The sequence below is a fragment of the Leopardus geoffroyi genome, chromosome A1, assembly GCF_018350155.1.
Source record: "Leopardus geoffroyi isolate Oge1 chromosome A1, O.geoffroyi_Oge1_pat1.0, whole genome shotgun sequence".
Taxonomy (NCBI): domain Eukaryota; kingdom Metazoa; phylum Chordata; class Mammalia; order Carnivora; family Felidae; genus Leopardus; species Leopardus geoffroyi.
This window is the reverse complement of record NC_059326.1, coordinates 232,104,111-232,119,126: the sequence shown is the minus strand read 5'-3', so window position 1 is coordinate 232,119,126 and position 15,016 is coordinate 232,104,111. Positions and strand designations below refer to the sequence as shown.

Genomic DNA, 15,016 nt, shown 5'->3' with positions numbered 1-15,016 from the left:
GCTGCTGTCCACACCACCCCCTCCAGCTGCCCGCTCTGGCCTGGAATCCGGGGGCACCACCGCAGACCCGTCTCCAGCACCAGCAGGCGGGCCTGTCCCCTTGGGACTCCTCCAGTGCCAGCGAGTGCTCCCTCTAAGGCTGACGCCTCTCCCAACTGCCCTGCCCGATTAGGCAAGCAGCTCTATTAAACCGTGGGCTTCTAGTAATTATTCTCCCCAGCTGCCCTAGAACTTTCTTAAAGTCAGGTCCACAGTTACGACACACAGGAATTTACACGGCAGACAGCTCAGAAGCAAATCCGTTATTCAGCTCATGCTGTATGTCAACGGACATTAACAATGGCTTAACTACCACATCTGCTGGCCCAAGGGAGTTTAATATCCAGAGCAATTATCTTTGCTTTGTACCACCAGTTACAAACACTGTTGTCAGCTTTATAACCGGTCGAGTTTTACAGCCGGTCTAAATCTCGGTCCCGTAAAAGGAATCCCAGAACCCAGTTGCGATTCTAAAATCCATGTGATTGCAGGACGTCCAATCCCCCCTGGTCCCTGGCATCCGATGCGTTCTTTCAGCAGAATGCTAGTGCGGTCCTGGCAGCCGGCAGCTGCATCCTTGGTGGCTTCGGAAGCCCTCTCCCAGATGTGCCCCATCTCCAGTTTTGTTACAGAAAGGGAAGTTCTTTGTGAGGAACTTTATCTAGAGCCAGTCTGGGAGGAATGCATTGCTTCCAGGAAGTTTAAGCCAAGCAGTAGCCATTTGATGATTCTGCAGACAACTCAACAGAAACCGTGTAGCAGAATTTCTCTCACTGCTTTTTTTGACTCTGCTTTTCTTTGCATAGGCACATCATAAATCGTTGTCAACTGTTGGGTGAATTTGAACTGATTGAAAGAGGCTCTATTTCCCGTGAACAATTTGTCCTTGCTCAGTCCTGATTGTCACTTGCCTAGAACTTATTTAATTTCACATCTCAGCAAATACAGTATCATTGCTCCAGGAGAGCTGGCTTCTGATACCGTCATTCTCCTGGTTATTTATCATACATATCTGTAATTGAATTACCCATTGCAGTAATGTGATCTACTCACAAATGTACATAAAAATGCAACATAACATACAACTGTTCCAACAGATACTTTCTCATCATCCCACAGAAGCACAGGATGGCCAATCCTAGAGATACAGTGACTAGTAAGGAATGAAAGACGGGAAGATAAAAGATTAGTGGGTTCACGGCCTTCCAGAAATAAAAGATATTCACCCCCAGAAAAATTTATCCTCTTTCAGAATACGGTGCTTTTCAATATTCATCAGGAAACCAATTCTAGCACACGTGGGGGAGAAAAGAGAGCAAAGAGGGGAATGACTTTACTTTTTCCAAATGTAACAGTACTCTGCCAATATATTTTAAAACTCAGGAGAGAGACATAAAGTATGTCCATCTTTGCTCTTACCAGGCAACCATTTATCTTGAACAAAAAAGAAAGAAAGAAAGAAAGAAAGAAAGAAAGAAAGAAAGAAAGAAAGAAAGAAAGAAAGAAAGGAAAGAAAGAAAGAAAGAAAGAAAGAAAGAAAGAAAACAACAACAGAGGGAAAAGAAAAAGAAAGCAGCAATTCCTTTCAAAAAAAAAAAAATTGTTTTCTTGAGCCCACTGTTGGGTTATCCTATTGTAAATGTCATGCCCCAGGTGAAATACAACTTGTCTTTGAAGCCGCCTGGATTCAAAACACTGAAATCCAGAGACAGGTTTCCTTAGCTCCACAACCTGTAGATGGCAAAGATCAATTGTGTCGATACTAGTACATTACAGTAAATTACTTATGCTCCATCTTCTCTTGGATCAAATTTTTGCTTGCTTTACTCCGTTTGCCTTAAATTCCAAATCAAAACAAATTTTAGGTAGGCTCGTTGAAAGTGAAAAGTTTGTGTATATGCTAGCTCACTTTAATTCTTTTTTTCTTCGTCTTGCTGTTAGGATTCGATTTCATATATCCAGATAACCAATACCTAGCAAATTCATCAAAGAAATAATATCAATATATTTATCAAGCATACCAAAAGCCGCTTCTTCAAACTGCTTCCCTACGAGCTACTCCTCACCTGTCGAATTTACCATGATGATGCTACCACTTGGTGCAGGGATTAGAGACAGCAGATTGCCCCCTATCTACAGCAGATCATTTCTACAAGGCAGCAAGCAGGGTGATAAAAACTGGTAATTTTCGACAAAGCTTCTGCGTCTCAGTTTTAAAAGGTTGCTGGGAAACATATGTGAAAATGTCTGTGTTGTCAACAACAATACACAAAGTAGGAGAAACAACTCAAAGCACTTACATATACTCATCTCAGGACTCAAGAAAATAGTTCACTTTCTCTGCATAAATTTGCAAATAGATGCAGGTGGGCAGAAATGTACAAGGTTCCACACGACACACTTTGCACTTGGGCAGAACTCAATTTGTTAGATGCTGTAATTTACATTTTAAAAATTATTTAACACTAAACATAAAAATTTGTCACCTTGGTGTTATAATTATACCCTAAGCAATTGGTCTAAGTAACTATAGCAACAATTTCAGAAGCATTTTTAATACAACTTGGGTATAATTTTAGAATCAAGAATTATAGAGGATTTACTGCAGGATGCAGGACTACTTTTCTCAAACACTTGTACATAAATTCTACTACAGAAGTGCCTTCCTAGACTCAGACATATTCTAAACTAATTTGTTCTATCTTGCAAACTGTATGATTGGCAATGCAAACCTTCTGAGATTATGTTCTTATCTCAGTTATTTCTAGAGTTCATAATTACTTGCTTAGGTGATGGACTGCCTTTTATACCTTTGGCTGGCCATTCAGCAAAGTTCTTTTTCACCCACTCCCACTTTCCTGTATGTTTATCACAACCAAAGCCTTCATCTCAATGACCTTGTAACCCAAAAGAAAGACCAACGTTGGAGTCATTCAAAATACTTATCAAGCTAATAAAAATTATGCAATGATTCAGTTAAGCAGCTCTCTCCAACACCAAGAGCATTCAACATAGTCCCAAGGAGCTAGCGTACAACAAAGAAAAGTTTTTCAGTTTTAACATCTGTCCCTGAATTAAGAGTCTCCAGTGACTTTCAAGCAAGAGGTCTTACTGCAAAACCACGGATGGGTCTTCAGAAGGTTTGTGAACCCTCTAAAACGTAAGCGAAAGCTTACTCTGATGTGCATATATTCATTATGGCCCCAGAGCTGACAACTTTAACAGCCATTGCACTGTATGTTTCTATGTTCCGTTCTATCCGGACATGCTGAAGAAACAATTTTAAAAGGAAACGGCAGTGAAGAATGCAGGTTTATTTTTACCAAATTCTGAACATCTCAGAAACTGCTTTTGGACAGAGACAAGCTTTACCACCCAAGAGACCAAAGTCTTTGCTCCCAGCAGGGATCTCGCAGCTGTTTGCCATTAAAACAACCAAATAAGTTAGTGTAATTCCTAAAAGGCACAAAATGATTAGTACCATCCATCTTCTCCCTATTAAGGAAAGTATGCATAGACTAAAAGCATGTAAAAGCAGGTACCAGTTCATCACCCCTGGGTTCCATGAGCGCACAAATGATCAGTGTGAACTTTCAACACCGTGGATGAGCTTCTATTTTGTGGTAAGGTTTTTACAAGAAAGAAACTCAAGGAAAAAGAAATCTGTGTTCCAAGTGGCCCATACAATTACATTTCCGACTGCTTTTTCTTTAAACAAAATGAAAAATGGTTGGGATAAAAAAAAAAAAATTCCATGTTTCCTCCGATACAAACACAGGCATAGACCAGAAAAGCTATTTGGGTGATACACCATTCCAGGGATTATCTCCCTGGACTGAAACTGGGAACTGGTCACTCAAAGGGGTGCATGATACACATCAACCCCTCTTCAACTATAAAATTGGCACAATTAGCAATTAACTTAATCCTAATTACATGTGACAAGTCTTGCCTAGTAAAGAATGTTCTTTTCTTTCTGTGTCTACTTAGGAAAGACTAACTGTGGAATGAATAAACATATCTGCTGTTTCCAAACTTGGCCTTTATGACAGAGCTCTTCTCGATAAGCTAACTGTGACCTACGATTGCTTTTCTTGAAAGCAAGATGCCACAACCATGCATAACTCCTGGCATTTTAACTAACATCCTCCAGAGGAACAGAACCTTGTCAGTACTAAACATACTGACAACACATTATTATTATTATTATTATTTACTTATTTATTTTTCTTTGAGTAAATAATCCCAAGGACGAAGCCAGACGCATAGACAGAAGAGTTTGCAGGGATATGTTTGTCTCTGGAAGGAACCTTTCTCTAGACTTGTGTTTGGCAACCACCTTTCCTGTCGCTTCTCTTGCAAGGCTGACAGCTCCCTCTGGTTGAAGGATCAGCTCCCCCCACCCTCCACTCCCAAGATCTGCCTAGTCCCCTTGTTTGTTGACTAGGACCCCCACCCACTCACCCAGAGTACCTGCTCTCAGCATCTTGTCTCCCTCTTCCAGTGCTCGCTCTCAGCGCCCCCTGCCGGCAATCCCCGGGACGCCGCAGGCGCAGGAAAGTTAAATCCCAACTCTGAGCCGCCGCATCCAGGTACAAAGCAAGGAAAAAGGGCGAGGAGGTAGACGCGCTTCCCGCCAAAGCCCCGGGAATCCGGCTCTGACCGCGCTAGGCCGGGCACTGGGCGCCGCGGGGAGGGAGCCCAGTCCACTCCTTGGCCACGGTTCCCCTGCACATCTCTGGAGGACCAGTTCCCTCCGGGGCCCAGATGTACCTCCGGCTCCGAAATCCTGAGCCAGGGGATGCGAAACCGTGGAGCCGCGAAGAAATGCCCGTGGAAAGGGACTCGCCTGGCGCTGCAAACCATCCGGCACTCCCGGGCCCGGCAGCCCCAGCCTCATTCTCCCTCATTAAGCAAAGCGCTTGGCGGAGTTGAGCCCAAGTCCCACGGCCTCCCGGTCTCTCACACGCGCCGCAAAGCCCCCATAACTCGAACAGGAAAATCTGCCCCAGCCGGCGGGGCTGCGAAGCCCAAGCCCCCGGGACCCCAGCGCATCCCCCCCGACTACGCGAGCCCGGACGCGCGCCGGGTGCGCGCTCAGCCCCCCACTGCGCACCTTCCCTAGGTGGTGGGTAGGGGTCCCGCCTCGCCAACGCCAGATCGCCCGCCGCGTCGCTTCCGCTCCTTACCTCAACGCGCTCCGACCTCGGCAAAGACAGGGACACAAACTTCCAGCCCGTGCACTAGCCCAAGTGTGGGTGCCCCGCACGGATGGTCGTCCTAATTCCGTGCGTGCGGCCACCGGCTCTCCCCCGCCCAGCGCCTGCCAGACCGACCCCAACTGAGATCCACACGACCCACCCGCCGACCACTGCCGCCCCCGGGTCGCGGCCAGCAACGCTGCACGGTCGGGGCTGCGGCCACGGCCACGCGGGGACGGGGCGGGGGTCGCTCACCAGGTGCGAGGCGCGTTCCTCCTGCCAGTCATCCGGCGCCTGGGGCCCCGAGCAGCTCTGAGGGTCCTCTTCGGTGCCCGGCGAGGGAAGTCGAGGCAGCGGCCGCCTCAGCCCCGTTACCACTTGCCCAAACCCACCCGCCGCTCGCTGCGCTCCGGGCTGGGGGCGTCGGTTTGAGCGCCGGGCGCACGGTTCCCGGGCGCGCAGCCGGGCCGGGGGTGAGCAGGTTCGTGCTCAGCGGGGGCGACGGACCAGGAAAGGCAAAGTTGGGTGCCGGAGCCAGCTCTGCCAGGCAGCCACGGGTCGGAGAGGGGAGCCCCCCGGGAAGGGCCACACGGGCCGGGCCGCGCCTGCGGAGGGTGGGAGCCGCCGCCAGGCGAGGGCCGCGGCCGGCAGGGGGCTGCGGAGCCCACCCGCGGCGGGAGGACGCTGCGCGGGAGCGGGCTCAGCGAGAGCAGCCGCCGCCGGCGCCGCCTTCCCGGCGAGTAGAGAGGCGCGGGGCGCGCGGGCGGGGAGCTCGGGGCGGGAGCTCGGGGCCGCCTCGCCCCGCCCCCCGCCCCGCCCCGGCCCCGCCCCCGCCGCCGCGCCTCCTCCTCCCCTCCCCGCGCGGGTGAAACCCGAGCGCACCACCCCGCGCCTGACCTCCCCGGGCCCCGCCCCCGCCGCTGCCCTTCCCGGGACGGGACCCCCTCCTCGCCCGCTTGCCCCCTGCACCCCAGCGGCCCCACTCCTTCCTCCCTGGTGCGAGTGCGCCCGAGCGTTGACTTTTCGGTGACTCCCTTTCCCCTGCCTCGCAGAGACCTTCCGTGGCTCCCCCGCCCCCCCCATCCGGCCTCTCAGACGTGGCTCCTGGAGGCAGGGGAGGGGGGGTGGGGGGGAGGAGGTATAAAGGGCGGGAGACCTCGCGGGCCGAGACCCGAGACGTGGCGCGCCCACCCTGCCGGCCTTATCTCCAGGTACGTGCGCGTCCCCCCGCCGAATCTGGCCGTGGGGGGGGGGGGCGGGTGGGCAGGGGCGGCCTGGGCCTCCGGGACTCCGAGTTTGTGATTTTGTTCGTTTTGTGTGACATCCACATGTGTGCTCTGAGCTGGAAACTCCTAAAAGACAGACGGTTGCTTCGGGTTCTTGGAGGAGCTATTTTAGGGTGCACCTCCCGGCTAGTTTGGCTGAACTTCAGTGGAATGAAGTTAGAGAAATGAACAAATCCGACCACCCAAGGGAGGCAAGTCGGGGGGTCCCCAGGGAGCCACACGGAAAAGAAAGCCTCGGATGGATAAAGTCAACCTGTCCAATTCTGGACCAAATGTTACTTGTTGCACTTTTGTCGGATCTTTCGGCCTGTGGAACGAGTGTAAAAGTGAAAAGATTCCTGACTGGAAAGCATAGTACTTTTCAAAACGCCTAGAATTTGATACTTTGTTGCAAAACTTCAGTTTGGAACCCAGAGGGGTCGGGGGTCACTCTTCCCTCTGGATGGGGGTGGGGAACGGTATCTCTGGGCCCTGTTTATCCAGATCTCCGGCCTCAGATGCCTCAGAAGGTGGCTTGGAAGTTTCCCTTGCATCAGGAAGTTCATGAATGCTCCCACCGCTGTCCCCTCTGCAGTGACATAGGATGCCCCTATGGCCCACATTCACACAACCGCTACAGGGTCTGGTTCTTGGGATTTGTCTGAGGCGGAAGGGCCCGGTGTGCCCTAACTGTGCCAGTGAGCTCATCTCTAAAACAAAGAACACATCCCTGGCTGTGAGGCGTCCTGGCTCACGCAGTAGCCACGCAGACCCAAGAGGAGGACAAGAGAAATAAATACAAAGTGACATTGATTTGTCTTTATAGTCTAGAAATATTTTTTATATAAAAGATAATTCTGAATCGCTTTTCATAAAAGCAGTTCTGAAGGTTTCCGTGGAAGCTCAACCCAGCCCCAGATCTCCAGTGTCTCTCTCTCTCACTGTGGGTACTCAAGGGCTCACTCGGATTTCCTGTAAGACATCCAGAGGAAATGTCAGTGTTGGAGGGCCGCTTTGAAGAAGGATTGTTTCCTGAGTTGTGCTGGGGGCACTCGGCCTGGTGCAGGGCAGCTGCCTGGCTCCTGGAGACTTCATGGAAAGCTTAACACTTCCTTCTGGGCCTGGCACGCAGGACACGTGCTCCTTCCTAACATTCCCATTGATTCTTCTGCCTACGTGGCACAAGGGCCTTGGAGCCCTCCCTGGGAGGAGGCTGGGCAAGGTCTAGCCTGGCTGTTCTGCTCCTGGGGAGCTGGCGGAAACGGAGGGACGACACTACCTTACGCCTGACCTTGCAGCCTTTGAGTGAGTGAGGGGACCTGTAGAGCCCCAGCCATCAGGAAAAAGGGAGGCAGAAATGAGGACCCATGTGTTTAGCTAATCCTTGCCAGTGCGCCTCAACATCATTACAGTTAAAGGCATGCACACTTTAAAAAAAAAAAATGCTTGGCATGTAGAGAGTTAAGCGCTGGGAAGAAAATAGCTTTCTACGCCATACCCCAGGAGGGATCATAGCATCATGTTTAATATGTAACTTTATGTGTATGTGGGGCGGGAGTCGATTTTATATACAATGTATGGGCTATAAGGAAGCAGTTAGAATATGTATATTTCATGATAACGAATTGCAAGCAAATTAATAATAAGAATGAGATAGTGCATCCTTAGTTTAAAGTGAAATGGACCCACACTGCTGGTGATTTCACCTTGTTACCTGGGGAAAGCTCCTTTACTTCTCTGAGCTAGTCTTTTCATCTGGAGCTTAAACCAACCTGCTGGTAAGTGTGTCCTCTGTTGGCACGAAGGAGATAGGAGGCGATGAAAGTGAGACCCTCGCCGGGGGCCCAGCACACAGGTAGGCTCTTTTTTTTGTTGTTTTTTTTTTAAGTTTATTTTGAGACAGAGCAGAGGAGGGGAAGAGAGAGAGGGAGAGAGGAAGAATTCCAAGCAGGCTCCACACTCATGAACTCCAAACTCATGAACGGTGAGATCATGACCAGGGCAGAAACCAAGAGCCGGACGCTCAACCGACTGAGCCACCCAGGCGCTCCAGAAGTAGGCTCTTCACAAAGAAAATTATTTTAAAGAATCCACAGAGGTTTCCTTTTTCCAAATGAAATTTCTGAGGTTTTTTTTTCTTTCTTTGAGAAGTCATTCCTCATTGAAGAACTACCTACATGAAGCTGCTTCTCATCACACCGTAAAGCTAGAGGTGATAATTTCAAAACAAAACTGTTTAGTTCTCTTCTTTTCAGGATAAAATGAGAGCTCTCCTTGGACTGATTTTGATGAGCCATGCACATAATGCAAAAAAAAAAAAAATATATATATATATATATATATATATATGAATATGAGAAACCTAGCCCAACCCTTGGTGAAAATGATGAACCGTGGGGCGCTGATTTCATGTGACTTGAAAAACGCCATCCATTTCCTGATTCACCTTAATTTCTGTGTGGAGATGTGGGGGATCTCTTACGTCTCGGAAATAAGTAACCAGTGTTGTCTCCTCTTTGTGTCTCTCCCTTCCGACTGAATTCCAGCCACGTCGCTGCCCTGCCTCCTCTGTGGAGCGGAGCCCAGATCGCCACCCCGAAGAGGCGAAGATGGGGCCGTAGGTCAGGAACGCCCTCAAAGGGGAACCTGGATATTTGTGATCTTTACGCCGCGATGAGGTAGTATGAATGTCATGAAAAACCTCCGTCCAGAAATCGTGGTCTCCAGGCGTCTGCATCGTCACTGGCTTTTCCTACAGAGGAGCCAGGGACAACATATCACAGTCCTCAACCACAGTGTTCTTGCACCCCGGTCTTCTTTCTTTTAGATCCATGGCTTTTAAGGATTCCTTGAACTGCTGGATCATCTGATCAGCCCCATCAGTGTTTCTTTGTTTGCAGATGGCCACATTTTGGTGAAAAGATAGGCCATTTTATGCCACGCTAGGATTGCCTAGTGCTCTTTGTTGTTCGTGTATGTCAAGACCCATGATTATGGCTACAGGTGATGCAGACTTAAGTTTTGAGAGGTGAGGCATCTCCGGGTCGGCAGAGCTTAGGGTGCCCTCAGCCCCTACTCAAGTCCCTGGAGCTTTACCAGAAACTCTTTAGGGTTCTTTTACCCAAGAAAGGCTCACCACCGCCCTTTATGTAGCAGCCCGCTCCCCTGTAAGCAGACCAGTTTTATTCAAAAACAGCAGCCCGGAAACCAGGACGCAATAGAAAGAAAATATGTCTGGCACATGTGAGAAGGAGCACACGTGGGCACCGTACAAGGTGCCTGGACCTTACACAGAAGGACTGGATCCTCTCTGTGGGCACCTGCTCTCAGCCCTCTGCCAGTCTGCGCCCTGGACACTCATCCTCTCCATTTCTCTAAGTTTCCACCCAAGTCCATCCAGAGCCTGCCTCGAGCTTCCCTTGTCTGGTCAGAGAAACATGCTTTGCCCCTGGCACCTGGGCGGTGGAGGTTGACCCAGCACAGCTTGACCTTCACACGACCCGGGTGAGTTCTTATCTGGGAACGCCCTGGAATTAATTCCGCAGGTGAAAAACGCCTCATGGCTACATTCAGGGAGGCAGCCTACTTAAAGCCCGCCTGCTAAGAGCCACTGCAAAAACTGAAGGATACAACAGCCCGAGGCTACATTCGACGAGAGGTGCTCACTTCGTTTTCACTCAGAAAAGTTTAGTAATTCATCTTGCTTCCAGGAAGGGCCTGGTAACAAAAGACACTGCATTTTACTTTAGTTTTACTTTAGTAAAACTTGCTTTTACTTCTGTGTATCCAGAGGACCAAAGTAGATTAGAGATCTGCAAGTATTTTTGCCTTTTCTTTATGGTTGAATTTCTACCAACCCAATTTCCGTAAAAAAAAAAAAAAAAAAAGAAAAAGTAAAAAATATCCATGCTCAAAACACCTGAAGTCATTTTTTTTTATAATAAGTATAGTATGGGGAGAAGGAAAAAGCTAGGTTTAAAAGATTTTTGGAATACCTAGAGGAAATACAGATGGTTTATGGCATGGAAATAAGCATCCGTATGGTTTCCTAAGTGGTATTTTCTGACATTGGGCCTTGTATGTATCTCGTATCTACAAGCAAATAATTGCTATGCTGGAATCCATGTTCTTTTTATTCCTCTGTCTTTGGAAATAGAGCTTTGGGGGGAACTAAGTCCCTTTGGAAATATATTTTCAAAAATGATGTTAGTCCTACATAGATTTAGGAATAAAATACAAATTGGTCTGCCTCTTTATTCCATCATTCAACGAGGAGATTAACTCATAATGACCTTGAGTTCAATGAAAAGAGTATCTACTAAGAGAAATTGAACCAATGGGCAAAGTGTCTCCTGAATCCTGTAGCAAATCAGTGGGAAGACGAGCTGTCAAGGGTCCTGTTGCCCATCTGTCAAGTTTCATTACAGACCCTTCCTTTCATTCCTATTGCTGTCGCCTTAATTCAGAATGTCAACTTCTCTCACCCTGAATCCCACCACCTCATACTGGTCTCCCTGTGGCTCTCAGTCTATAGCGTACACTTCAGTGACCATCTTTAAACAGCAATCCAAATGGTCCTTAATAACACAGACTTCCTTGATTTTATTTGAATTGCAATCTGCCCAGCTTAAAAAAGAAATTCCTGAAGCTAGGTGAGACCATGGAACTTAGCTGTGACAAATAAGATGTAAGTGGGTGCAACTCCAAGTACAGCTTCATAAAAGGGGCCAACGATGAACACCATGATTTTTCGTGCCTTTCCCTCTCCATGGGGATTTCTGCCTGGAACTTGATTGTGGTAGCTGAAGTTCCAGCCACCATCCTGGACTGTAAGGTAACCTTGATGATACAAACCATGAGACAAAGATAGTAGAGCTAAAAAATAGAGCCTAAATGCCTGGTGACCCTATGGAACCCCCATGTCCACCTAGAATAGCCTAGCTCCAAACCATAACATGAGAAAGAAATAACTTTCCCTTTTGTCTATCCAGCATTGTTTCTGTTCTGGATTTATCAGGTCCCTGCTGTCTTCCCTCCTCCCCGCCCTCATTCTTTGCTTTCCCTCTTTCAACCAGGATTGTTGCATAGCATGTGCCCAGCATATGGCTGCACATTAGGAACAGAATAGAGAGAAACCGAGAAGATCCCTGTCCTTTCAGGACAAGCATCATCAACAAAATGGCATTTGAGCTGACATTTAAAGGATGATTAGTGACTTAACGAGAAACGGGGTCATTCAGGGGAAGAGAGTGAGATCCAGGGAAGAGTGGAAATATTAACTTTAGAATTTAACTCAAACACACTTGTTAAAATGCCAGGGAGAGTAATAGTAATTGCAGAAGAACAGCAATGGGTACAATCTTATTAAACAGTAGAGAGGCAAAAAGATGAAATAAGGGAATTTGATCAATCCAGTAAAAGGCTGGAAAGAGAAGGAAGACAGAAATGGAAAAAAAAATTGCAGAGTGGAAAGAACTAGTAGAAATTGGTAACCTCGTAACCATTGCATTATAGCAGAATGCAGAGAAATACGATGGGAAAAATACATCAGGCAAATATCAGTCACAATAAAACTAGTTTACAAATCCCAATATCAGAAAACTGGATTCTAAAACAAAATTCTTTTTCAGTAAAAATATTCACCATTGAAAAAAATTCAGCTCATTAGGAAATACAAATATGTATGCAACTAACAAAATGGCTTCAAAATATAAAAGGTAGGGACACCTGGGTAGCTCAGTCAGTTAAGCACCTGACTCTACTTCAGCTCATGTCATGATCTCCCAGGTTTATGAGATCAAGCCCACATAAGGTCTGTGCTGACAGTGCAGAGCCTGCTTGGGATTCTCGCCCTTTCTCTCTCCCCCTCTGTCTGTCTCTCTCAGAATAAATAAACTTTAACAAAAACAAAACGATAAAACAATAAAACATACACACACACACCACACACACACACACACACACACACACACACACACACATATATATATATATACACACACACACATATATGATGAAGCACATTCCTGCCACTAATTGATAAATCCAAGGGGAAAAATAGTATGAATTTAGATATCCTAAAAAAAGCAATTAGCAAAATTATTCTAATAGAAGTACTAAATACTCAGGCAAGATTTACAAAACTTAAGCAAGTCTGGGGCCACAAAGCAAGCCTCGGTGAATTTTGAATAATCTGCATCATGCGATTAGGTTACAAATTAATAATTTAAAAATAATTGAGAAAACTTACATTTGTCAGTTGTAAGCCACATTGCCAGTAGCATGTGTGACAAAGAAATGGTAATGGAAGTCAGGAAAATTCGTATGTTGTATGAAAATGGAACATTTAAAACTTACATAATGTAGCTAAAGTAGTATTTACAGAGAAATTTAGCCTTGAGCACTTGTATTAGGAAAAAAGTGCTGAAATTAACAAGACAAATGCCCAACTCATTAGGAACAAAACAAGGGAAAGAACATAGTTATTAATATCACATATTAATAAGATAAACTACAAAGTTACAAGACAGCAAAACTAAGCTGTTTAAAAAATAATAAAATACCAATAAAATAAGCAAACATCTGGCAAGGTACATAATTCACTAGAAATTTAGCTTTAGGAAACTAAAAAAGTGAAAATCCAAATACATTTTTCACCAGTAAAGAAACTGAGTCAGAAAGCAAACAGCAAGTAAAATAAACAAGATGGATGATTTTCTAGGAAGATTCTACCAAGTATTCAAGGCACAATTAATCCCTATTTTGTAAAAGTTATTCCAGTGCATGGAAAAATGATAGGCCAAACTCCCCCCAATTCAAGGATGTTTTATCATTAGAAAATATATCAATATAAATCACCTCTTCAGAATTAAGAAGAAAAACCATATGATCATTTCAATAGCTACTTAATGTACTTCTAGGAAATTCAATGTACATTTGTCATTTAAGAAATACTTCTTGGCTTTTGGATTAGTAATACGAAGGAAGTTGCCCAATTTGATAGACTATCTTTCAAAAACAGAATCCACAAAAAACTTGACATTTAATCATGAGAAGTTGGAGACGTTCAGTTGAAAAGAAATCCAAGACAAGCAAGCACATTTCTATCCTTCCATGTGACACTGAAACCATGATTGTAAAGGAAGAAACAAACTTAATTTCAAACAATAGAATTGTCTCCAGCGAAGCCACTTAAGAACATCTACAGATAAGTAATTAGAATAGAGAGAAAGTCTGCAAATTTGCTACAAAAAAATCTCAATATATAAATCCATTTGGCTCCCATAAACCAGAAGCCAAGATAAGAAAATATAATATAGAAAAATTAACATTAACAAAAAAAAATCGGTATGTTACCTAAGTAATTTTGGCAAGAGGTATGTTGGACCTCTGTGGAAAACCTATAAAACTAAGTTTAAATATCTTAAAGAAAAAAATAAGATCTTCAAAATTATCAAAATAAATTGATGCTATCCCATATCTGTGTGGAGTGATTCAGTATTTATAATGTCTTGAATATGAACTATTCATTCAGAAATATCCACGCTCCCCAAATTCATCCATAAATACAATGGAGATCCAATCAAAATTTCAACTAACTACATGGAACTTAAGTAGACCCTCACAGTGGTAAGCAGAGCAAAGTCAAATGTCTAAGAGTGATTAAAGAATTTCTGCAGGGGTACCAGGGTGGCTCAATCAGTTAAGTGTCCAACTCTTGATATCAGCTCAGGTCATGATCTCATGGTTCGTGAGTTCGAGCCCCACATCGGGCTTTGCACTGGCAGCACAGAGTCTGCTTGGGATTCTCTCTCTCCCTCTCTCTCTGCCCCTTCCCCTCTCCTATGTGTTCTCTCTCTCCCTCTCTCTCTCCCTCTCCTTCTGTTCTCTCCCTCTCTCTCTCTCTCCCTCTCTTTCTCTCTCAAAATAAATTTTAAAATTGGGGCGCCTGGGTGGCGCAGTCGGTTAAGCGTCCGACTTCAGCCAGGTCACGATCTCGCGGTCCGTGAGTTCGAGCCCCGCGTCGGGCTCTGGGCTGATGGCTCAGAGCCTGGAGCCTGTTTCCGATTCTGTGTCTCCCTCTCTCTCTGCCCCTCCCCCATTCATGCTCTGTCTCTCTCTGTCCCAAAAATAAATAAAAACGTGGAAAAAAAAAATGTTTAAAAAAAAAAAAATAAATTTTAAAATAAATAAACTTAAAAAAATAATTTCTGCAGAAAATGAACAAGGAAGGTAATCAATATTGTTCATAAAGCTACAGAAATTGAGGCACTGAGATATTGGCATGGGGACAAAGTGAGCAATGTAACAGAGGGCCCATGAACAGACCCACCTATATGCTATCTTTGATATGTTACAAAGGGGCCCACTGGGGAGAGGTGCAACTCAATAAATGAGTCTAAGACAGTTGAGGACCGTGATGTAAAAACACCGAATCAGATACCCACCTTAAGCCATTTACAGAAATAACTTCAAAGTAGATTAAAGCCAACACGAGAAACAAAACATTAA

General features: G+C 45.8%; 1 protein-coding gene, 1 long non-coding RNA gene and 1 other non-coding gene across 10 annotated transcripts in view; 2 read left to right on the top strand and 1 right to left on the bottom strand.

Moving 5' to 3' along the window:
- SEMA5A (semaphorin 5A) overlaps positions 1-6,020 on the bottom strand; it is a 484,035-nt gene extending 478,015 nt beyond the window's left edge. For 3 of the 8 annotated variants that reach the window (XM_045442320.1, XM_045442252.1, XM_045442311.1), the window contains exon 1: positions 5,229-5,989. The gene's annotated coding sequence lies outside the window, so the exon portion shown is untranslated. Of the gene's footprint in view, positions 1-5,228 lie in introns of all 8 variants that reach the window. The other 5 variants (XM_045442243.1, XM_045442302.1, XM_045442261.1 and 2 more) reach the window with 3 other exon arrangements.
- A 30-nt stretch (positions 6,021-6,050) lies between these two features.
- LOC123578887 lies at positions 6,051-10,752 on the top strand. The gene is made up of 2 exons (XR_006702550.1): positions 6,051-6,451; positions 9,052-10,752. It is a non-coding gene; the product is annotated as an uncharacterized LOC123578887 (long non-coding RNA).
- On the top strand, positions 8,882-8,952 carry LOC123582152. Its single transcript, XR_006704245.1, has one exon. It is a non-coding gene; the product is annotated as a small nucleolar RNA SNORD123 (small nucleolar RNA).
- Positions 10,753-15,016: the final 4,264 nt, after the last annotated feature.